The sequence below is a fragment of the Triticum aestivum genome, chromosome 7A (genome assembly GCF_018294505.1).
Source record: "Triticum aestivum cultivar Chinese Spring chromosome 7A, IWGSC CS RefSeq v2.1, whole genome shotgun sequence".
Classification (NCBI taxonomy): Eukaryota; Viridiplantae; Streptophyta; class Magnoliopsida; order Poales; family Poaceae; genus Triticum; species Triticum aestivum.
In genome coordinates, this window is record NC_057812.1 from 446,817,312 (window position 1) to 446,841,627 (window position 24,316).

A 24,316-nucleotide genomic window follows, 5' to 3' on the forward strand; every position below is an offset into this window, starting at 1 on the left:
GATGATGATGATGAGGAATCTGGAGAACAACTGTTGCTAAAGGTGTTGGGTTTCGTAGTAATTTCAAAAAATTTCCTACGCACACGCAAGATCATGTGATGCATAGCAACGAGGGGAGAGTGTTGTCTACGTACCCAACACAGACCGACTGCGGAAGCGATGACACGACGTAGAGGAAGTAGTCGTACGTCTTCACGATCCAACCGATCAAGCACCGAAACTACGGCACCTCCGAGTTCGAGCACACGTTCAGCTCGATGACGATCCCCGGACTCCGATCCAGCAAAGTGTCGGGGAAGAGTTCCGTCAGCACGACGGCGTGGTGACGATCTTGATGAACTACAGCAGCAGGGCTTCGCTTAAACTCCGCTACAGTATTATCGAGGTATACGGTGGCAGGGGGCACCGCACACGGCTAAGGAATAGATCACGTGGATCAACTTGTTGTGTCTTTGGTGCTAGCCCTGCCCCTCTATTTATATGTTGAGCCCCGGGGTCGAAACTTGGAGCAAAAGCCTCCTCAAAGTCGGTTTTGCCCGAAAGGCAAGAGTCCCACTCGGACTCCAGGACCAAACGCCACAATCCTTGGCGTCTGGCCCAGACGCCATGGGCCTCGGCGTCTGGCCCAGGGCCAGACGCCAGGGTCTCCGGCGTTTGGCCCCCTGGCCTCCGCAAAACTCCTTTTTGCACCGATCTAAAGCCTCATGGGCTTGACCCCTTGGCCTAACCATATCATCCAATATATGAATCTTTACGTCTCGACCATTTCGAGACTCCTCGTCATGTCCCCGATCTCATCCGGGACTCCGAACTCCTTCGGTTCATCAAAACATGTAAACTCATAATATAACTGTCATCGTAACCTTAAGCGTGCGGACCCTACGGGTTCGAGAACAATGTAGACATGACCGAGACACGTCTCCGGTCAATAACCAATAGCGGGACCTGGATGCCCATATTGGCTCCTACATATTCTACGAAGATCTTTATCGGTCAGACCGCATAACAACATACGTTGTTCCCTTTATCATCGGTATGTTACTTGCCCGAGATTCGATCGTCGGTATCCAATACCTAGTTCAATCTCGTTACCGGCAAGTCTCTTTACTCGTTCTGTAATACATCATCTCACAACTAACATATTAGTTGTAATGCTTGCAAGGCTTATGTGATGTGTATTACCGAGAGGGCCCAGAGATACCTCTCCGACAATCGGAGTGACAAATCCTAATCTCGAAATACGCCAACCCAACATCGACCATTGGAGACACCTGTAGTACTCCTTTATAATCACCCAGTTACGTTGTGACGTTTGGTAGTACCCAAAGTGTTCCTCCGGTAAACGGGAGTTGCATAATCTCATAGTCATAGGAACATGTATAAGTCATGAAGAAAGCAATAGCAACATACTAAACGATCGGGTGCTAAGCTAATGGAATGGGTCATGTCAATCAGATCATTCTACTAATGATGTGACCTCGTTAATCAAATAACAACTCATTGTTCATGGTTAGGAAACATAACCATCTTTGATTAACGAGCTAGTCAAGTAGAGGCATACTAGTGACACTTTGTTTGTCTATGTATTCACACATGTATTATGTTTCCGGTAAATACAATTCTAGCATGAATAATAAACATTTATCATGATTATAAGGAAATAAATAATAACTTTATTATTGCCTCTAGGGCATATTTCCTTCAGTCTCCCACTTGCACTAGAGTCAATAATCTAGATTACACTGTAATGATTCTAACACCCATGGAGCCTTGGTGCTGATCATGTTTTGCTCGTGGAAGAGGCTTAGTCAACGGGTCTGCAACATTCAGATCCGTATGTATCTTGCAAATCTCTATGTCTCCCACCTGGACTAGATCCCGGATGGAGTTGAAGCGTCTCTTGATGTGTTTGGTCCTTTTGTGAAATCTGGATTCCTTTGCCAAGGCAATTGCACCAGTATTGTCACAAAAGATTTTCATTGGACCCGATGCGCTAGGTATGACACCTAGATCGGATATGAACTCCTTCATCCAGACTCCTTCATTTGCTGCTTCCGAAGCAGCTATGTATTCCGCTTCACATGTAGATCCTGCTACGACGCTTTGTTTAGAACTGCACCAACTGACAGCTCCACCGTTTAATGTAAACACGTATCCGGTTTGCGATTTAGAATCGTCCGGATCAGTGTCAAAGCTTGCATCAACGTAACCTTTTACGATGAGCTCTTTGTCACCTCCATATACGAGAAACATATCCTTAGTCCTTTTCAGGTATTTCAGGATGTTCTTGACCGCTGTCCAGTGATCCACTCCTGGATTACATTGGTACCTCCCTGCTAAACTTATAGCAAGGCACACATCAGGTCTGGTACACAGCATTGCATACATGATAGATCCTATGGCTGATGCATAGGGAACATCTTTCATATTCTCTCTATCTTCTGCAGTGGTCCGGTATTGAGTCTTACTCAATTTCACACCTTGTAACACAGGCAAAAACCCTTTCTTCGCTTGATCCATTTTGAACTTCTTCAAAATTTTGTCAAGGTATGTGCTTTGTGAAAGTCCAATTAAGCGTTTTGATCTATCTCTATAGATCTTAATGCCTAATATGTAAGCAGCTTCACCGAGGTCTTTCATTGAAAAACTTTTATTCAAGTATCCCTTTATGCTATCCAGAAATTCTATATCATTTCCAATCAGTAATATGTCATCCACATATAATATCAGAAATGCTACAGAGCTCCCACTCACTTTCTTGTAAATACAGGCTTCTCCGAAAGTCTGTATAAAACCAAATGCTTTGATCACACTATCAAAACGTTTATTCCAACTCCGAGAGGCTTGCACCAGTCCATAAATGGATCGCTGGAGCTTGCACACTTTGTTAGCTCGCTTTGGATCGACAAAACCTTCCGGTTGCATCATATACAACTCTTCTTCCAGAAATCCATTCAGGAATGCAGTTTTGACATCCATCTGCCAAATTTCATAATCATAAAATGCGGCAATCGCAAACATGATTCGGACGGACTTAAGCATCGCTACGGGTGAGAAGGTCTCATCATAGTCAATCCCTTGAACTTGCCGAAAACCTTTTGCGACAAGTCGAGCTTTGTAGACAGTAACATTACCATCAGCGTCAGTCTTCTTCTTAAAGATCCATTTATTCTCAATTGCTTGCCGATCATCGGGCAAGTCAACCAAAGTCCATACTTTGTTCTCATACATGGATCCCATCTCAGATTTCATGGCTTCAAGCCACTTTGCGGAATCTGGGCTCACCATCGCTTCTTCATAGTTCATAGGTTCATCATGATCTAGTAGCATGACTTCCAGAACAGGATTACCGTACCACTCTGGCGCGGATCTTACTCTGGTTGATCTACGAAGTTCAGTAGTTTCTTGATCTGAAGTTTCATGATCATTATCATTGGCTTCCTCACTAACTGGTGTAGGTGTCACTGAAACAGTTTTCTGTGATGAACTACTTTCCAGTAAGGGAGCAGGTACAGTTACCTCGTCAAGTTCCACTTTCCTCCCACTCACTTCTTTCGAGAGAAACTCCTTCTCTAGAAATGATCCATTCTTAGTAACGAATGTCTTGCCTTCGGATCTGTGATAGAAGGTGTACCCAACAGTTTCCTTTGGGTATCCTATGAAGACACATTTCTCCGATTTGGGTTCGAGCTTATCAGGTTGAAGCTTTTTCACATAAGCATCGCAGCCCCAAACTTTAAGAAACGACAACTTTGGTTTCTTGCCAAACCACAGTTCATAAGGCGTCGTCTCAACGGATTTTGATGGTGCCCTATTTAACGTGAATGCGGCCGTCTCTAAAGCATAACCCCAAAATGATAGCGGTAAATCTGTAAGAGAAATCATAGATCGCACCATATCTAGTAAAGTACGATTACGACGTTCGGACACACCATTGCGCTGTGGTGTTCCGGGTGGCGTGAGTTGTGAAACTATTCCACAGTTTTTCAAATGTACACCAAACTCGTAACTCAAATATTCTCCTCCACGATCAGATCATAGAAACTTTATTTTCTTGTTACGATGATTTTCAACTTCACTCTGAAATTCTTTGAACTTTTCAAATGTTTCAGACTTATGCTTCATTAAGTAGATATCTCCATATCTGCTCAAATCATCTGTGAAGGTGAGAAAATAACGATATCCGCCTCGAGCCTCAATATTCATCGGACCACATACATCGGTATGTATGATTTCCAACAAATCTGTTGTTCTCTCCATAGTACCGGAGAACGGTGTTTTAGTCATCTTGCCCATGAGGCACGGTTCGCAAGTACCAAGTGATTGATAATCAAGTGGTTCCAAAAGTCCATCAGTATGGAGTTTCTTCATGCGCTTTATACCGATATGACCTAAACGACAGTGCCACAAATAAGTTGCACTTTCATTATCAACTCTGCATCTTTTGGTTTCAACATTATGAATATGTGTATTATTACTATCGAGATTTAATAAGAATAGACCACTCTTCAAGGGTGCATGACCATAAAAGATATTACTCATATAAATAGAACAACCATTATTCTCTGATTTAAATGAATAACCGTCTCGCATTAAACAAGATCCAGATATAATGTTCATGCTCAACGCTGGCACCAAATAACAATTACTTAGGTCTAATATTAATCCCGAAGGTAGATGTAGAGGTAGCGTGCCGACTGCGATCACATCGACTTTGGAACCGTTTCCCACGCGCATCGTCACCTCGTCCTTAGCCAATCTTCGCTTAATCCGTAGCCCCTGTTTCGAGTTGCAAATATTAGCAACAGAACCAGTATCAAATACCTAGGTGCTACTGCGAGCATTAGTAAGGTACACATCAATAACATGTATATCACATATACCTTTGTTCAACTTGCCATCCTTCTTATCCGCCAAATACTTGGGGCAGTTCCGCTTCCAGTGACCAGTCTGCTTGCAGTAGAAGCACTCAGTTTCAGGCTTAGGTCCAGACTTGGGTTTCTTCTCTTGAGCAGCAACTGGCTTGTTGTTCTTGTTGAAGTTCCCTTTCTTCTTTCCTTTGCCCTTTTTCTTGAAACTAGTGGTTTTGTTAACCATCAACACTTGATGCTCCTTTTTGATTTCTACCTCCGCAGCTTTCAGCATTGCGAAGAGCTCGGGAATAGTCTTGTTCATCCCTTGCATATTATAGTTCATCACAAAGCTCTTGTAGCTTGGTGGCAGTGATTGGAGAATTCTGTCAATGACGCAATCATCCGGAAGATTAACTCCCAATTGAATCAAGTGATTATTATACCCAGACATTTTGAGTATATGCTCACTGACAGAACTGTTCTCCTCCATCTTGCAGCTGTAGAACTTATTTGGAGACTTCATATCTCTCAATTCGGGCATTTGCTTGAAATATTAACTTCAACTCCTGGAACATCTCATATGCTCCATGACGTTCAAAACGTCGTTGAAGTCCCTATTCTAAGCCGTAAAGCATGGCACACTGAACTATCGAGTAGTCATCAGCTTTGCTCTGCCAGACGTTCACAACATCTGGTGTTGCTCCAGCAGTAGGCCTGGCACCCAGCGGTGCTTCCAGGACGTAATTCTTCTGTGCAGCAATGAGGATAATCCTCAAGTTACGGACCCAGTCCGTGTAATTGCTACCATCATCTTTCAACTTTGCTTTCTCAAGGAACGCATTAAAATTCAACGGAAAAACAGCACGAGCCATCTATCTACAATCAACATAAACAAGCAAGATACTATCAGGGACTAAGTTCATGATAAATTTTAAGTTCGATTAATCATATTACTAAAGAACTCCCACTTAGATAGACATCCCTCTAATCCTCTAAGTGACCACGTGATCCAAATCAACTAAACCATGTCCGATCATCACGTGAGATGGAGTATTTTCGTTGGTGAACATCACTATGTCGATCATATCTACTATATGATTCACACTCGACCTTTCAGTCTCCGTGTTCCGAGGCCATATCTGTATATGCTTGGCTCGTCAAGTATAACCTGAGTATTCCGCGTGTGCAACTGTTTTGCACCCGTTGTATTTGAACGTAGAGCCTATCACACCCGATCATCACGTGGTGTCTCAGCACGAAGAACTTTCGCAACGGTGCATACTCAGGGAGAACACTTCTTGATAATTAGTGAGAGATCATCTTAAAATGCTACCGTCAATCAAAGCAAGATAAGATGCATAAAAGATAAACATCACATGCAATCAATATAAGTGATATGATATGGCCATCATCATCTTGTGCTTGCGATGTCCATCTTCGAAGCACTGTCATGATCACCATCGTCACCGGCGCGACACCTTGATCTCCATCGTAGCATCGTTTCGTCTTGCCAAACTTATGCTTCTACGACTATCGCTACCGCTTAGTGATAAAGTAAAGCATTACAGGGCGATTGCATTGCATACAATAAAGCGACAACCATATGGCTCCTGCCAGTTGCTGATAACTCGGTTACAAAACATGATCATCTCATACAATAAAATTTAGCATCATGTCTTGACCATACCACATCACAACATGCCCTGCAAAAACAAGTTAGACGTCCTCTACTTTGTTGTTGCATGTTTTACGTGGCTGCTACGGGCTTAAGTAAGAACCAATCTCACCTACGCATCAAAACCACAACGATAGTTTGTCAAATAGACTCCGTTTTAACCTTCGCAAGGACCGGGCGTAGCCATACTTGGTTCAACTAAAGTTGGAGAGGCAGTCGCCCGCAAGCCATCTCTGTGCAAAGCAGGTCGAGGGAACCGGTCTCGCGTAAGCGTACGCGTAAGGTTGGTCCGGGTCGTCTCGTCCAACAATACCGCCGAACCAAAGTATGACATGCTGGTAGGCAGTATGACTTGTATCGTCCACAACTCACTTGTGTTCTACTCGTGCATATAACATCAACATAAATAACCTGGCTCTGATACCACTGTTGGGTTTCGTAGTAATTTCAAAAATTTTCCTACGCACACGCAAGATCATGTGATGCACAGCAACGAGGGGAGAGTGTTGTCTACGTACCCAACGCAAACCGACTGCGGAAGCGATGACACGACGTAGAGGAAGTAGTCGTACGTCTTCACGATCCAACCGATCAAGCACCGAAACTACGGCACCTCCGAGTTCGAGCACACGTTCAGCTCGATGACGATCCCCGGACTCCGATCCAGCAAAGTGTCGGGGAAGAGTTCCGTCAGCACGACGGCGTGGTGACGATCTTGATGAACTACAGCAGCAGGGCTTCGCCTAAACTCCGCTACAGTATTATCGAGGTATATGGTGGCAGGGGGCACCGCACACGGCTAAGGAATAGATCACGTGGATCAACTTGTTGTGTCTTTGGTGCTAGCCCTGCCCCTCTATTTATATGTTGAGCCCCGGGGTCGAAACTTGGAGCAAAAGCCTCCTCAAAGTCGGTTTTGCCCGAAAGGCAAGAGTCCCACTCGGACTCCAGGACCAAACACCACAATCCTTGGCGTCTGGCCCAGACGCCATGGGCCTCGGCGTCTGGCCCAGGGCCAGACGCCAGGGTCTCCGGCGTTTGGCCCCCTGGCCTCCGCAGAACTCCTTTTTGCACCGATCTAAAGCCTCATGGGCTTGACCCCTTGGCCTAACCATATCATCCAATATATGAATCTTTACGTCTCGACCATTTCGAGACTCCTCGTCATGTCCCCGATCTCATCCGGGACTCCGAACTCCTTCGGTTCATCAAAACATGTAAACTCATAATATAACTGTCATCGTAACCTTAAGCGTGCGGACCCTACGGGTTCGAGAACAATGTAGACATGACCGAGACACGTCTCCGGTCAATAACCAATAGCGGGACCTGGATGCCCATATTGGCTCCTACATATTCTACGAAGATCTTTATCGGTCAGACCGCATAACAACATACGTTGTTCCCTTTATCATCGGTATGTTACTTGCCCGAGATTCGATCGTCGGTATCCAATACCTAGTTCAATCTCGTTACCGGCAAGTCTCTTTACTCGTTCCGTAATACATCATCTCACAACTAACATATTAGTTGTAATGCTTGCAAGGCTTATGTGATGTGTATTACCGAGAGGGCCCAGAGATACCTCTCCGACAATCGGAGTGACAAATCCTAATCTCGAAATACGCCAACCCAACATCGACCATTGGAGACACCTGTAGTACTCCTTTATAATCACCCAGTTACGTTGTGACGTTTGGTAGTACCCAAAGTGTTCCTCCGGTAAACGGGAGTTGCATAATCTCATAGTCATAGGAACATGTATAAGTCATGAAGAAAGCAATAGCAACATACTAAACGATCGGGTGCTAAGCTAATGGAATGGGTCATGTCAATCAGATCATTCTACTAATGATGTGACCTCGTTAATCAAATAACAACTCATTGTTCATGGTTAGGAAACATAACCATCTTTGATTAACGAGCTAGTCAAGTAGAGGCATACTAGTGACACTTTGTTTGTCTATGTATTCACACATGTATTATGTTTCCGGTAAATACAATTCTAGCATGAATAATAAACATTTATCATGATTATAAGGAAATAAATAATAACTTTATTATTGCCTCTAGGGCATATTTCCTTCAAAAGGCTGTGGAGGCCATGTGCATTGATCGAGGTGCATCTTTGTACTCCTCTCACCGCCAGCTCAAGCAGTGGGCGTGTGAGATCAACGCGGCCGAACCAGCAGTAGAGGCGCAAAAGCTGCTCAAGTGGTCCGACACGCCCATTGTTTTCGACACCGAGGACCACCCTGGCCACACCACTATGGTCGGGTGTTTGCCTCTGTTGGTCGCACCAACAATTCGCAACCTCAAGGCGACGAAAATACTAGTTGACGGTGGGGCCTGCTTGAAACTAATCTCCCCCAACGTGATTAGGAGGCTACAAATCCCTGATGGAGATCTCCATGAAATAGGAACATTTGAAGGGATCAATCCGGGGAGGAGCTAGACCGTCCTGGTCACTTTTGGTAGTGAACTGAACTACATGATTGAGAAGGTCGTTCTTGGTGTCATCAAGATGTTGTTGCCCTACAATGGCATTCTTGGTCATCCAGCCCTGGCGAAGTTTATGGTGGCGCCCCATTACACCTATAATACTTTGAAAATGTCGGGCCCGATGAGCATCATCACCATCCACTCCAACAAGAAAGACGTAGTCATCTGCGCCGACAAGCACTACTGGGAGCCAGTGGCAACATCTACCATCAAGGCACCTGCTCCTGCCGGCAAACCTCCCGGGGGAGGAAAGAAGAAGAAGACCAAGAAGACCTCTGACAAGGACTCCAAGAAGCGCTCGTCTTCGGAGTGTAGCGCACCCATTGAGGACATACCGGAAATCTCTACTGGCAAGAGCAAGAAGACAAAGGCCTCACCACCTGCTACGAAGCAAGTCTCTGGAAGAGAGGATGGATCTAGCGGTACTTTTACCATGAGTGCCATCGTTGATGGCAAATAGAAAAGCGCGCTCGTTGCCTTCCTGCGGGGAAATATTGATGTGTTTGCATGGCAACCCTTAGATATCCCTCATGTTCTCAGGGAGGTGATTGAGCACCACCTGCAAGGGTTAATCGCCCAAGAAATCCAAAAGCTAGATGTAGCGGGCTTGGTCAGAGGAGTGCTACACCCAACTTGGCTCGCAAACCTAGTGGTTGTTTGCAAGGCAAGGATTTCTATTGACTTCACTGACATAAACAAAGCATGCCCGAAGGACCCCTTCCCTTTGCTGCGGATTGATCAGATCGTGGACTCCACCGTTGGCTATGACTTGCTCTCTTTTCTTGATGCTTACTCTGGTTATCATCAGATCTTCATGGCCAAGGAAGATGAGGAGAAGACGACATTCATTACACCATGTGGTATGTACTGCTCTGTACGAATGCCTTCGGATTAAAGAATGCCAGAGCGACATTTGCATGGACTATGCAAGTTGGTTTTGGCTCTCAGCTACTCAGAAATGTGGAAGCCTACATGAATGATATAGTGGTCAAACCCATGCACAAGGATTCCCTAATCCAGTATTTATAAGATACATTTGCAAAGTGGCCTGAGGTTGAGGCAGTGAGGAAGGTAACAACACAGTCAGCCACCAAGTTCTTCAAGGGACAAGTTTGCCATTTTGGTGTGCCCAACCGGGTGATCACCGACAACGACATGCAGTTCACAAGTCGGGCCTTCATGCAATGTTGTCAAGACCTTAGTAGCAAAATCTGTTTTGCATCAGTTGCTCACCCAAGAAGCAACGACCAGGTCAAGAGGGCAAATGCGGAAGTGCTGTGAGGACTCAAGACAAGAACATTTGATAGGCTGCACAAGTGTGGAAGGGGCTGGATCAACGAATTGTCAACAATTCTTTGGTCACTCGAGACAACACCAAGTCGAGCCACCGATGTGACACCCTTCTCCCTGGTCCATGGTGCAAAAGCGGTGCTCCCCATGGAACTCACATACGAGTCACCTCGAGTGCAAGCTTTTGACGAAGCTGAGCAAGAGCAAATGCGGCATGACGATGCCGTCCTCCTCGAGGAAGATCATCTCCAGGCTGCTATGTGTGCTGCATGCTACCCACAAGCTTTGTGCCGCTACCATAGCCGCAAAGTGCATGGCCGCAGCTTTGAAGAAGGTGACCTTGTTCTTCGTTGGATTTAGTCTGGGATGAAACAAGTTGACACCAAACTGGGAAGGCCTTTACCGGGTAGCACGAGTTACCCGACCCAACGTAGTCCATCTAGAGACCAAATATGGCACTCAGGTACGTAACTCATGGAATATTGAGCATCTTCGCAAGTTCTACCCATGAGGCGCAGTTGCCGGGCATGCCGACAACCCCTTTTGTACAAGTTTGTCGGCAAGTGATGTAATCCTTTGTACAAAGCTAGGCGTAGACCTTGTGCATAGTGAAATATAGATAAGTGTTTCACAACTCTTTGTCAAATACGTATATGTTTGTACATGTTGTATGTAGGGTTGTGTTACATGTTTCCTTGCATGAAATGCTTAACAAACTGTCTAGGTTTCCAGCCTCCTTTTTTCTCTTCTTTCTTTTTCTCAAAAGTACACAAGGGTTCCTCACATGCAAATTTCTGGGGGAGGGGGAGTGACGGTATGGATACCACAAGTGACGTTTATCATTCATGACAAGAAGTACAACAAAGGAAGAGCTAAGTTGAAAAACTTTGAAACAAATTCTTTGTTGTAGTTGCATTTCTTTCTTGAACGATCTTGGCCTTTGTATGAGAAACTTGCACGCTAAGGAACCTTGTCGTAACTAGCCGCGCTCTTACTTTGTTTTGAGTCCGCTCGACAACTTAAGTAGCTGCGATGTGACCGTGAAGCATGGCCTTGCCGGCAGCGGCACTTCCAGCAGGCTGCTAAGGACCTGTTCCTCAAGCACTAGCGGCAAGAGTGTGCTCACCGACAAGTTTCCGGCAAGCTTAGGGTATAAAAATCATGCAAAGACAGAATAAGCGAAGGAAGATGGAACACAACCATTCATCATACATCAAGTTATATTACATCAGAAGCCAAATGCAGTTCTAACTTAAGATAAATTTGTCTTTTACATGAACTGCACTTGTGGCCAAATGGCGTGAGGAGAGAGCTAGTTCCTATGCCGGCACTCGGTCCTGAGGATTGTGGTGACCTTGTCGGCGAGTGGTGTGACAAGCTCTTCTGCGGCCTTGGTATCTTTGTTCTTCGGCAGGCTCTTGAAGGACTTGGAGATGTCGATGTCAGGGTTCAGGTAGACAAGTTTGGTGAGTACCTTGAAGAGGATGTCCCAGCAAAGCCTGGGGACTCGGTGGCAAGATGTGCGGCTTGAGCCTCATGTTGCTTTTCCAACGCCTTGACTAGGATTTCAAAGAATAGACTGATCCTGGTGTTGGTGTTGTACCGTTTATTGGTGGAGAAGCGGAATTCCGGCAAGCCCATGGCAGAGAATTGTGCGGTGAGGTTTTTCGTGGTCACCACGAGACAGTCAGTCCAGAGTTTGAAGCTGCCCTTGAGCTCGTTGAAGGTGTCAGTGGTGCTCTTAAGCAAGGCCATCTCGTTTTGGAGATCCTTCAGCAAGACCTTCTCACGCTCCTTGGCACATGCAAGAGATTTTTCCAAGTTGGTCAGCCTCAGCTTGTGGTCATCAATGAAACCATTGGCTTAGTGAGCTCTTGGTTCTTGGTGGATATTGAGGTTTGCAGCTCCGCCAAGGCATGTGTTGTCTTTTCTCTGTCCCCTTTGAGCGTCAAGACCTCCTTGTTAATGGTGGCGAGGTCTTCCTCTAGTTTCTTCACCTTGCCCTCCAGTTCATTCTTAGCGGCATCTGCGGCTTTGGTAGCATTGGTGGCTTCTTGGATTTTTCTAGCATGATCCGCAGCTTGAGCTTTGATTGCCTCTTTATGCTTCCGCTCGAGCTCCTAGGACAGTTGTGCAAGGAGGGCTTGGACCTCTTCGTCCTTGCCATGGAAGTTCATCTTCCACAGCTTCTTGATCTTTGATTGCCTCATTGTGCTTCCACTCATGAAGAAGAACTTGCCGCTTGTGAGAGGGCGCTTGCCAAGAAGATGTGCAAGAAGAACTTTGAACGTCAAGACCTCATGAGCGGCAAGTTCTTCTTCATGAGCGTTGAGGCCAATCTTGTGCTCTTTCTGAAGGAAATATGCCCTAGAGGCAATAATAAAGTTGTTATTTTATATTTCCTTATTCATGATAAAGGTTTATTATTCATGCTAGAATTGCATTGATTGGAAACTTAAATACATGTGTGAATACATAAACAAATACCGTGTCCCTAGTGAGCCTCTACTAGACTAGCTCGTTGATCAAAGATGGTTAAGGTTTCCTAACCATAGACATGTGTTGTCATTTGATAAAGGGATCACATCATTATGAGAATGATGTGATGGACAAGACCCATCCATTAGCTTAACATATTGATCGTTCAGTTTATTGCTATTGCTTTCTTAATGTCAAATACATATTCCTTCGACTATGAGATTATGCAACTCCCAGATACCGGAGAAATACCTTGTGTGCTATCAAACGTCATAATGTAACGTGGTGATCATAAATATGCTCTTCAGGTATCTCCAAAGGTGTTTGTTGAGTTTGCATAGATTGAGATTAGGATTTGTCATTCCGAGTATCGGAGAGGTATCTCTGGGCCCTCTTGGTAATACACATCATAAGAAGCCTTGCAAGCAAAGTGACTAACGAGTTAGTTACGAGATGATGTATTACAGAAGGAGTAAAGAGACTTCCTGGTAACGAGATTGAACTAGGTATGAAGATACCGACGATCGAATCTCGGGCAAGTAACATATCGATGGACAAATGGAATTACGTATGTTGTCATAAGGTTTGACCGATAAAGATCTTCGTAGAATATGTAGTAGCCAAAGGAGGGGACATACCAGCCCACTAGGGGCCTGGTGCACCCCTCTACATGGCTGACCAGCCCTAGGGGAAGGAAAGGGGAGGGGTGGCCCTTCCTGCCTTTCTCTCCTCGTGAGAGAAAGGAAAGGGGGGCTCCTTCTCTTGCCTTCCTCCCGCACTCATATATGGAAAGGGGGGGCTTGGGGAAGTCCCCAAGTAGGACTCGACCCTACTTGGGGAGCCCCTTGGCCTCTCCCCTCTCCCCCACCTATATATATGTGGGAGGGGGCACCTAGCACAGCCACAACAATTTCTTAGCCCTGTGCGGCACTCCCCTCCACCGTTTACATCCCCGGTCATATTTTCGTAGTGCTTAGGCGAAGCCCTGCGGAGATAGCTTCACCATCACCGTCACCATGCGGTCGTGCTACCGGAACTCATCCACTACCTCGATGTCTTGCTAGATCAAGAAGGCGGAGGACGTCAACAAGCGGAACGTGTGCTGAACATGAAGGTGCCGTACATTCGGTACTCGATCAGTTGGATCGCGAAGAAGTTCGACTACATCAACCATGTTACTAAATGCTTCCACTTAAAGTGTTCTATGAGGGTACGTAGACACACTCTCCCCTCGTTGTTGTGCATCTCCATGGATAAGTCTTGCATGTGCATAGAATTTTTTTGTTTTCCATGCAACATTTCCCAGCACTTCCATCTTGGCATCTTCTGCTGCTATCCTTTTGTGCGGCTTCCTCATGTGCCTTGTCTGCCTCACCCTTCTCCCAGATGAGCTTGTCCCACTCAATGGCGAGCTGCCTTTGGTGGTCCTTCAGCTCTTGGAGGATCTCAGCATACCAAATTTGCGTCGCCTCCATGCGCTTCTGGAACCCTTCTTCCGCCTTGCCGATGAGGCCGACCTAGAGTCCAAGCTCTCTGTTTGGTTATGGTACTATGCTTGGAGTTTCTTGAAGTTTTTGCTCATGGCCTTGAGGAGCTACTGTTCTTTGGATCCACTACTACTGGCACATGTTTCTTCAACAACTTCAAGCCCGACAATAGTGTTGACCTCGTCATGAAAAACTTCCCCTTCAATGGGCGCGTCAAGGCTTGACGCCCCAGGGATGCTAACGAACAGGTTGTCAGCAAGCTTCAAGTACCTACTCGATGGAGGCACTCCAGATGTCGAAGGGTGGTCGTCAGCAACTGCCTTCCCGGTAGTGATCGCCCTCATGGCCGAGTCAGCGCTTGGTGCTGCTGGGGCAGAAATGCCGCCAGTGGCCTCGACACCCTTGTCGTTGCCCTCCTCAGTGGTGTCCTTGGCGGCCCCCTCGTCAACAGCTTTGGCGGCCTCGTTAGTGGTGGTTTTGCTAGCCTCGCTAGCAGTGTCCTTCGCATTCTCCTCAATGGTGGTGTCTATGTCCATGTCATCTATTGAGGTTGGATCTGGAAAGAAGAAGAAGGGAAGGAATCAATTCCAGGCAAAGTTCAAGAAAGTGAAAATCGTTAAGGAATGAGACCGCTTGATGGAAGAGACTTACCGAACTAAGTCTGTTGAGAAGGAACAACTTCCCCTCCAACAACTTCGGTTTTTGTTGCCTGGTTGTCGGCAGACCCACTTGCCGACACGTTATTAGTGCGGACAGGCTCGTCGGTGGGGGTCCCCATCGAAGAATTGGGTTCTGCCGCAGTGGTCAATGGATGCGTCATGTTGGGGTTCGCCTCCGAGCTCTCCTCTTCTTCATGGCGCTCTCCTCTAGCTTCCTTGATGATCTCAGCAATGACAACCTCAACACCAATGCTTGCCAAAGGAAAGGAGGTAGTGGCCTCACACTAGGGGCTACGCCGGGGGCTACATTGGGGATTGATGATCACCACGTACGCACCGGGCGGCAAGCTTGTCGTATGCTCATCCCGCACTATGGTCCTCTCCCTCTTCGCCATCCTTTGCACCAAGGTTTGCTCATTGCTGTTGAACTAGGTCAAGATAGGGTAAATCAGATCAACAGGAACAATATACCAAGAATTGACAAAAGCAATTCGCATGTGCTCCTCGTCCCCCTTTCTCGTCACTAAGGACAAAGAGGCCTTCTTTGCCCTTGGGTCCAGTACCAGAGGTAGGAGGCGGGATAGGAGTCCTGGCACGCTTGGTTGCCATAGGTGCAGGAGGCTGAGGCGACCCAACTACTCCGACAGTCGACACGGTTGGCTGCCCCAAAGGGGCGCCCCACATTTGCTATTGTTGGGGAGTTTGGCGTCAAGAGCCTTGCTGCCCAGTAGCCTTGGCGGCCGCATCCTTGTTAGCCACATCATCGCCTGAAGAAGGAGGGTGTACCAGATCCCCAGAAGCAGCTCTCCAAAGGGTGCGGGTTCTCCCTGTCGGAGCAGGAGGAATAGGCTCCATGTGTATTTGATCCTCGGTAATTTCTTCACCTTGTCCTTCGACAAGTGTTCTGAGCTGTTCATCCACTAGCTCATTCTCAGCCTCTTCGCCCACATCGGCTGTCATGGAAATGAGTACACCGACACCTTTGGACATTGTTGCTTCCTTTGTCCTCCTGGCAATATGCGTCAACTCTTCGTCGGTGGTGTCGCAGATGAGGCCCTTCTCCTCTCTGATGGCCTTCTCTACCAGGGTGTCAAACCATCCCTCACCATGTCTTCGGGTGGTTCTTCCCAAGATCCAACAATGCCGTGGGCATTGCAGCTGGGCATCATTGCAACGATGGCATCCTTGGCCAAGTTGTTGCACAAGGGCACCGCCTTTGCCGACAACTTGAACTTGCCGTTGTCGTGGAAAAGCTGGTGGCAGAGGACTCTGTGCTGTAGTACCATCAAGTTGGCGCCAAGCCTGGCGCTTACCCACATGATGTCAGCTGCATATTGGAAATCCCAGGCCGGTCTTCTTTTGTCCTGAAGGGGGGGGGGGTGATGCGGCGGCAGAGGAAATCCGCTCCTACCATCTCGATGGTGAGCCCAGTAGCCCTAAGGCGAAGGATGCGAGTTATGGCGATCATGAGCTTCTTGTCATTCATGTCAAGAGAGCTCCAATCCCCGTTGTGCACCACCTTCTTCATCCTCGACCTGCAGAATTCTAGGAACTTGGCATCCACTATCCAGCACCATTCTGCCCGCCATTCGTCCCATGCCAATTGTAGTTGGCCATCAAGATATGTCTCCTTAGCGCAGGCCCTGGGAACCAAGGTGATACCGCCGGAAGGAGCGTTTGCTTTGATATGTGGAACAAAATAGTTGTGTTAGAGAGCAATATTGGGTGTCACTCTAACAAAAAATTGCACATGTGCGTGAAAGCAGACATACAAGTCATGGCATTTGGTGTGAAGTCGAGAAGATGGAACCCATATGTGTACATGATCTCAGAGAAGAAATCAGAGAAAGGGGGACAAGCCCGCAATAGAAGTATGCAGTGAAGAAGGGATACTTGTCTTCACTGGATTTGGTAGAGCCGGGAAGAACTTGTGAGTGAATGGCCCAAAAGAGGTTTATCGCAGCCTCTTCGCCAGATGACGGCGAGGTGGCCGCCGAGGACGCTGACAATGATGACTAGTTGCATGCTCTCAATCAGAGGTCATCGGCAAAGACGGCCTAACGTCGGATATGTCAGAGGTTAAGTGGCCCACCCCAACCCCTCGGGTTCTACTGCCGCTGATCTCATCCATGGCCCCACCGCTGATCCCCTTTGGCTCACTATCAAGAATTTTCCATTCTTCATCGCCATCGAGCCCCTTTTGTCATTTCTGAAAGACACATCCTGTAACGCTGGCTTGGGATCCTTAGCTTCCAAGTTAGACCTCATCAGCGGCGACCACAAATTGGGCACCATCTCCGGCTCTTCCAAGGGGAAAGAGCCCATCTTTGACATCAAGGAGGGCACCCAACAACCGCGCTCTTCAAGGAGGAGGAGCCCATTTGCGACAACATGGAGCACACCACTACAAAAAAGACACATCCATGACATTTTTGGCCGAACGATTTTTTCTCTCATGCTCATGACACTTCTTTGATGATAATTGTGACAAAACAAGGTATCATCATAGATGTGGTGGGCTCCTACTTCTATGACAAAAAATCATGACAGAAAATGGGCTTTTTGTCCTGGGCGGGCCGAAGACGCTCCTGCATGACATTCTTTGGGCCGTCCATGATGGAAACAATCATGGTAGAAGTGAGGGCGAGGAAAATTTCGGGGAGTTCCCGGTTACGGTGGGTGGTCGGGGCCGAACGATGCACGGAGGTTTGCACGTTTCTCTCATGCATGTACACGTGTGTGTGCGAGACGTTGCGCTCTAACTGAACCCGAGCGAGGCATTGGGCTCTAACTGAACCCGAGCGATTGCACTAGCTACATTACTGAACCCCAATCGATCCCTTGCTATTAACTGAACCCGGGTGATTCCTTCGCTACTGCTGCTAACTGAAGCCGACCGAAGCTGCCTCTTGATGGATAGTCCCTGGTGGGGGTTGGATGAACAGTCCCGGTGGGGGTTGGATGAATAGGATCCCATGGTAGTAGAGGCCATTGCCACTAGATGAACAGGACCCCGACCGAGGAGGTGGGGGTGGATGAATAGTAGCCGATGGAGGGACCCTGTGGAGGGCTGGTTGAACAGGACCCCATGGAGGCTTGATGAACATGAATCCACGGAGGGCTGGTTGAACAGTAGCCGATGGAGGTTGGATGAACAGGACCCCGTGGATGAACAGTGGCTGGTGGAGGCAGGAGGAAGTCAACGATGGATGAATAATAGCAGGTGGAGGCCGGAGGAAGTCGACGGTGGATGAACGGTAGCCGCGGAGTCTCGTTTTGCGGTATGCCACACCTGCCCCGATGAAGAGGACCCCATTTCGACCGTAGGCGCTCCAACACAAGTCCGTTTTCTCCATTTTCCGGTACGCTACACCCCTCCCGATCAACGGAGCCCCGTTTCGACTATAGGCAGTCGAACACAATTATGTTTCCTCCGTTTTGCGGTATGCCAGACCCTTCCCGATGAACATGACCTCGCATCGACCATACGCGGTCGAACAGAAGGCCATTTCCTCGGTTCTGCGGTATGCCAGACCTCGTTTCGGCTGTTCCGTCCAAGCCGTTGGCTCCCGATGAGCATGACGTATTCCGTTGCCTCCTGATGAACACGACATTTTTCGTTGCCTCCCGATGAACACGAAGCAATTCCTCTGTTTCGACCCAGCCGGTTGGCTTTCCGATGTAGGACGCCGTTGCCGCCGTCTGTTGCTTCTCCATGTACACGAGCCCTGGTCGTACGTATGCGTGAGTATGCATTCGAGACCCCGCCCATATGTACGTGCGTGGCCATATTTTTTGGTATATGGCTATACGTATGTGTACACGGTTTTGACTAGACTGCCTTAACTGCTACCGCTCCTTACTCGGCCACGGTTGATCGTGGCAGATAGACTGATCCACCGGTATGTACACATACAACGCTACATGCGCTTCGACTGTGTGGGTCCCAACTGTCAGGGAGGATAAGGACGCACTTCCTTACGTGTAAGGATATAGTTGGTGGGTTCCAGTTGTCAGGGGGAAGAATCATTTTTTTTGCCCGTAATAAGGACGCACTTCCTTGCATGCGAAGATGTAGCTGGTTGGTCCCAGCTGTCAAGGGGAGAAAACATTATTTTTAGGGTAAAAAGGATGTAGTTGCATTCATGCGTCCATGGGCATGGTGCGTCCCCACTGTTAGCCTCTCCACGTACAGTCATCTTTCGATGACTCTCGTTTGTTGACCACATTGACCACACCATGCAGAGCGCACCAACTCCGATGGACGATGGCGAGGCCCCAGACTAGAACTTCCGAGATGGGGAAGATGCGGTAGTGGAGTCGTAGACGGAGAGGAGTGGGAAACTTGACTTGTTCGGGTGCGGGGTGGGCTTACACTCGATAGAGAATAATAGGAGGTGCGGAGGAGTGGAGGGATGGCCTAGCCATCGGTGGAGTAACGTTTCGCAGCAAGGCACACAAAACAACATCGTTGGACGCCGGAGGCTGGAGCAGGCGGTCCCGGCAGCGCTGGGGGAAGAAGACGAGAGATTGAAGAAGAATGCCGGCCGTTGGATGTAAATCCAATGCATTGCTTAGGCTTCGACCTACTGGCCCACATGTCAGCCAGTCCATTTGATGGGCTGGCTGAAACAATGATGTAGCATTTATGCAACCTGTTTATATATTATGTTACAATTTAAAGCCCATATGTATTTTTCTCGAAATCTGCTGACTTGCTGGGTTGGGTGAAAATATCATGTTGGGTTAGACGGAGAAATGTTATAAGAATATAAACACATGATTGCACATCTAGTACTGCATTGGTCAGTAAAATCTTTTTGCAAGCTTTTGCATGCAATCACTAGGAGTTAACTTGCGAAGTTATATATAAACAATTATTATTATTATTTTGTAAGAACTTTCGATTTACGAAATAAAATATCATTTTAATTTGATGAGTTAATAGGACGTGGGATATTATTATTTTTTAGGCTAGACGTGGGACAGTTGAGTTGGTTCTAGGGAAAAGTACTAGGAGAAAACTCAGATTACATCAAAAAAGAAAGTGGGAGAAAATTCAAATATAGGATTAATAAAAATGAAAAATAAAGGAAGTGGGAAGGTCTATTCAATGGTTGGACGAACGACAGGTTTAACGGAGCCTTATGTTGTTTCTATTATATATATGTGTAATATAATAAGACAAAAATATAAATATAAATACTATTATAGAAGGGAAAACATAGGTACAGTTTTGCATTCTTATAGAAAAATAGAACTGAGTTGTGCATCATCTTGAAAAAACAAACATAACTTGGGTTGTTGATGTTATAGACAAGCTAGGCTGGGAGGCCCAGAGGCCACTTGATACCTGCTAGACCCGAAAAAAAAGTTGAAACCACCTGGATCAAATGTGTCTGCATGTCCTAGGATGTGCATGTTAAACAATAAAACCTAGGCCATGGACCTGGTGGGCCCGGGACTGTCAGCCTCTCGACGAACAGTCGTCTCCCGATTCCTCTTGTTTTGTTGACCATGTTGGGAATGACAGACGGCGGCACCGCGGCAAGAGTACCAAGGCGGAGGATGACATCGAGACCTCGGACCGAACGAACTGGATCTGGGGAAGATGCAAGCGGAGGGGAGTACGAGGGTTGACTTGTTAGGGTGCAGGGTGGGCCGGTGGAGCTGTCGCCATCGAAGAATGCATGGGAGTAGAGGGATGGCCTGGCCAGTGCCATCGGCTAGGATGGGTCACCGAGGCGTGCGCGGCAGCGCCAGTAGCTGCTGTAGGAAGAGGACAAAAGATTGAACAAAATAAAGAAATACAGATGGATAGGTGGTTGGTCCTAGATGTTTGTGTACAAGACCTGCTGGGTCCACCTGAGAAGGGGGGTATGTTGTGAGGAAAGGAGATTCAAAGCACGACAGCCCAGTGAACTACTTACATACATAAGCAAATAGCCACTAACAAAGCAAACATGTTATTAGGTTCTTAGACGAAATATTTCGGACAAAACAAATAATTACAATGCATAGGCTAATGCATGAAACACTCATATGGTAAAGGTGCTTAAACAGATAAAGTCCATCATCTAGACCTTCCTGGCATGCTTGATCATGACGCAACGGTTGTCTGTGTACTCGTCGGTTACAGGAAGCAGACACTACCTCATGTGCAAGATCCGCCTGTACATGTCGTAGCATGCGTATGTGTCCTTGTCCGCGTAGGTTATGTAGGCTAGATTCAGAGGTACCTCCCACGTGTTCAGGTTCTTGATATCGACGTCTTATTTCATGTTGGCATAGAAGGGGTCGATGATAGTCACAGCAAGGTCAACCATAGAGTCCTTCTCCTGTCCGTTGCTGATGATCTTGTATTGCTTCTGGATGTTGTGGCACCTCAGCTCAGAGCAACTGGTTTACATTGCATTTCCAGCCTAGAGATCAAGTCTTCTAGCAACACACACCATCTTGGTACAGAAAACAACCGCTTTATTGATGCTAGCGGAAACATAAGTTCCATATTACATCTAGTAGCAAGGCCAAGCAGCACACATGATGCGGCTGAACAATATGTACATTATTTAATGAACATGAAGGGGCCTCGATCATGATAACTAAGCGGCAGCAGAACGACGACGAAGAGGAACTCCATAGCACAGGGACACCTATGTGCACACGGTCTAGACACATGAAGCACTTCGATCCAGTAAAACTTTCCTGAAATCTGGCATGACATGCCAGGTCAGTACACTGAATGTACTTGCAAGCTCACAACAATCATAAGCATAATGGCAAACAATATCATGACAATTAATCAAGTTAAATACAATGCAATAACATACTACTTATGCAGTGCAATCAAACTTGTGCACCGAGTCCAAGCATTAAAACGCTACTGTAAAGCAAGCATTTCAACAATGACAAAGTAACTAACTTAAGCAAAATTCATTTAAATAATTAAACGCATGAAATAACACATATTCAAGTTGGGAAAATCATAAATATTGAAATTATACCATGGAAATGTTGGTGTGTCTTGCCTTAGTGCAGAGGAAGTTCACACTCCTCCTGGTTATCTTCAAGACAAGCTTCTCCCTCTGAAAATATTTAAAAACAGCAAAAGAAAATATCAAGAATCATTCTGAAATTCACCATAAATTGTAGACAGCAAAGAAAAATCTCCATTCCGGGGTGCTGCTAGAACTTTTCAATACAAACACAATGCAAAAAGAATCAACTCATTTGGACTTATGGTTCAAAAGTTATGGTTGGTCAAAGTTTGTGGTCAAAATATTTGAATTAAATTCAAATAAAAGAATTCCTGGGGGGTGACGTCGAAAGCATATTATGAGAATACGCCTCCACTCGTACCACTTTGGGTGCGAGTGGAGAGGCTGATAGTGGGCCCCGCCTGTCGGGTGAGGCGAGAGAGAGAATCAGAGGGTTGGCGGTGCTCCGCTAGAGCTCATGCTGGCGAGGAGGGCTCACCGGCCAATTTGAGAGGGATAGATGGCTAGAGGGGGTCACGACCCTGCCTGTACCTGTGGCTCGTCAACCTCCCAAGCGGTGGCTGCGGTCAGGTCTCGCCGGAGATGAAGAAGGCGGCGGGAAGCAGCGGTTCCAGGGGCTCCAACCAGGTCAGCAGGCACCAACGGACTACCAGGGAGTCGCCAGAGAATGAGCCGGAGCTCGAGGATTAGTGGAGAGGTGGGGGCAAGCAGAGGGGATCACCGGCGAGCTCGAGCTTGAGCACGATGGCCCTAGGCCTGCCAGGCCGGGCTGCGGCTCCTCTACTGGTTGTGGTGGATGGAAGAGTGGATGGATGAGCTCGAAGAGACCAGGGGGCTTGGTATTTATATGAGGAGGGGGTTGGGGGTTCTTGGCTCCACCGGAGCTCTCTGGAAGGCGGCACACGGCAACGAGGAGTGCCAAGGAGGCGTGGAGAGGGCTCAATGATCACGCGGCAACTGTGAAGCTTCCGAACAAGCACAGGAACACGGGCGCGGACGAAGACAGTGGCATGGGGTGCACTGTGGCTTTGGCTGCGTCATGCCCGTGCTCGCTGCGGCAGCTCCGGTGTCGGCGAGCGCCAGGGAGAGGTCAAGCATGAAGAGACGAAGCTGGTGGCGCGGTGCGGCAGTCGGCGGCGAGCACTGAGACGAGCACGCGACAAACAGAGGCTCAGGCGCGGCCCAGAGCGCGTCGAATGCATGCCAGAGCCTGTGTCCACACGTGGTCACCACTCTAGCTTGGTCAAAACGACGCCCAAGTGATGCCATACCATGTCTAGTGTGTTGTCCGTGCAATGTTTAGTCTAGGGGAAGAGATGGCACACTGCTAGGCCGACCAAATTTAACAAGAGCTAAGGAGCAAGTTTCTGGTCAGAAACTTTGGCACGGTGTTTGGAGAGGTTCTAGAAGGATTTTAGGGATAATCTCCTGGGGTTAAGATTCTCTTAGGAGGGTAATCAATGTCAAGAAAAATCAGCCTCATTGGATCAAGGAATAATATACTTGCTGTAGAAACTGCATTTTGAGGCCAAAACAGACATGATTTTCTATAGCAAAAATTATCCAAATAAGTATGAATTATTTTTGCACAGGGAGGTGTGCCAAGGTTCAAAGAATATTTGGGAATTTTCTCATATTTTTGGGAGCAAGAAAAACAAGGGTTGCTTTGAAGCATATGTTGCTGAAATGATTTTTAGAGAAGAAAAAGAATATTTTTTAATTATGGAAAATATTCCAAGGGCCATTTTGGGATTTATCAGGGATGAAATGATGATTTTGAGAGGGATGGATCACTTGGGTGAAAATCAAGGACATGCCCAAGTGTTTAAGTCCAATTGAGTTGATTCAAAAACTCCAACTTCAAAACAAAAGGCAAAGAAATCCGGAAAAAGAGAGAAGGCAAAAACCAGGCTATCACAAACCGCCCCCACTTAGGATGAATCTCATCCTCGAGATTCGGTTGCTCGGGAAAACAATTCTGGATAGGCTGCCCTTAAAAATTCCTCTCTTTCCCAAGTTGCTTCTTCGTCGGTGTCATGCTCCCACTTAACCTTATAAAACTTTGTCACTTTACTGCGAGTCACTCTTTCGGTCTTATCCAATACTCTGATGGGTCTCTCCTCGTAGGTTAAATCCTTAGCAAGCTCTCTCTGCCATATCAGTCCTTTCCTTAGGTGTCGAGATACACCTCCTCAGCCGAGAGACATGGAACACATTGTGCACTTCCGACAATTCCAGTGGCAACTCCAACTGATAAGCAACTGTACCAACTCTGGACATAATTGGGAATGGACCAATATTTCTGGGTGCTTGTTTTCCTCGGGTCTAAAATCTCTTGACTCCTTTCATAGGTGTGACTCGAAGGTACACATAC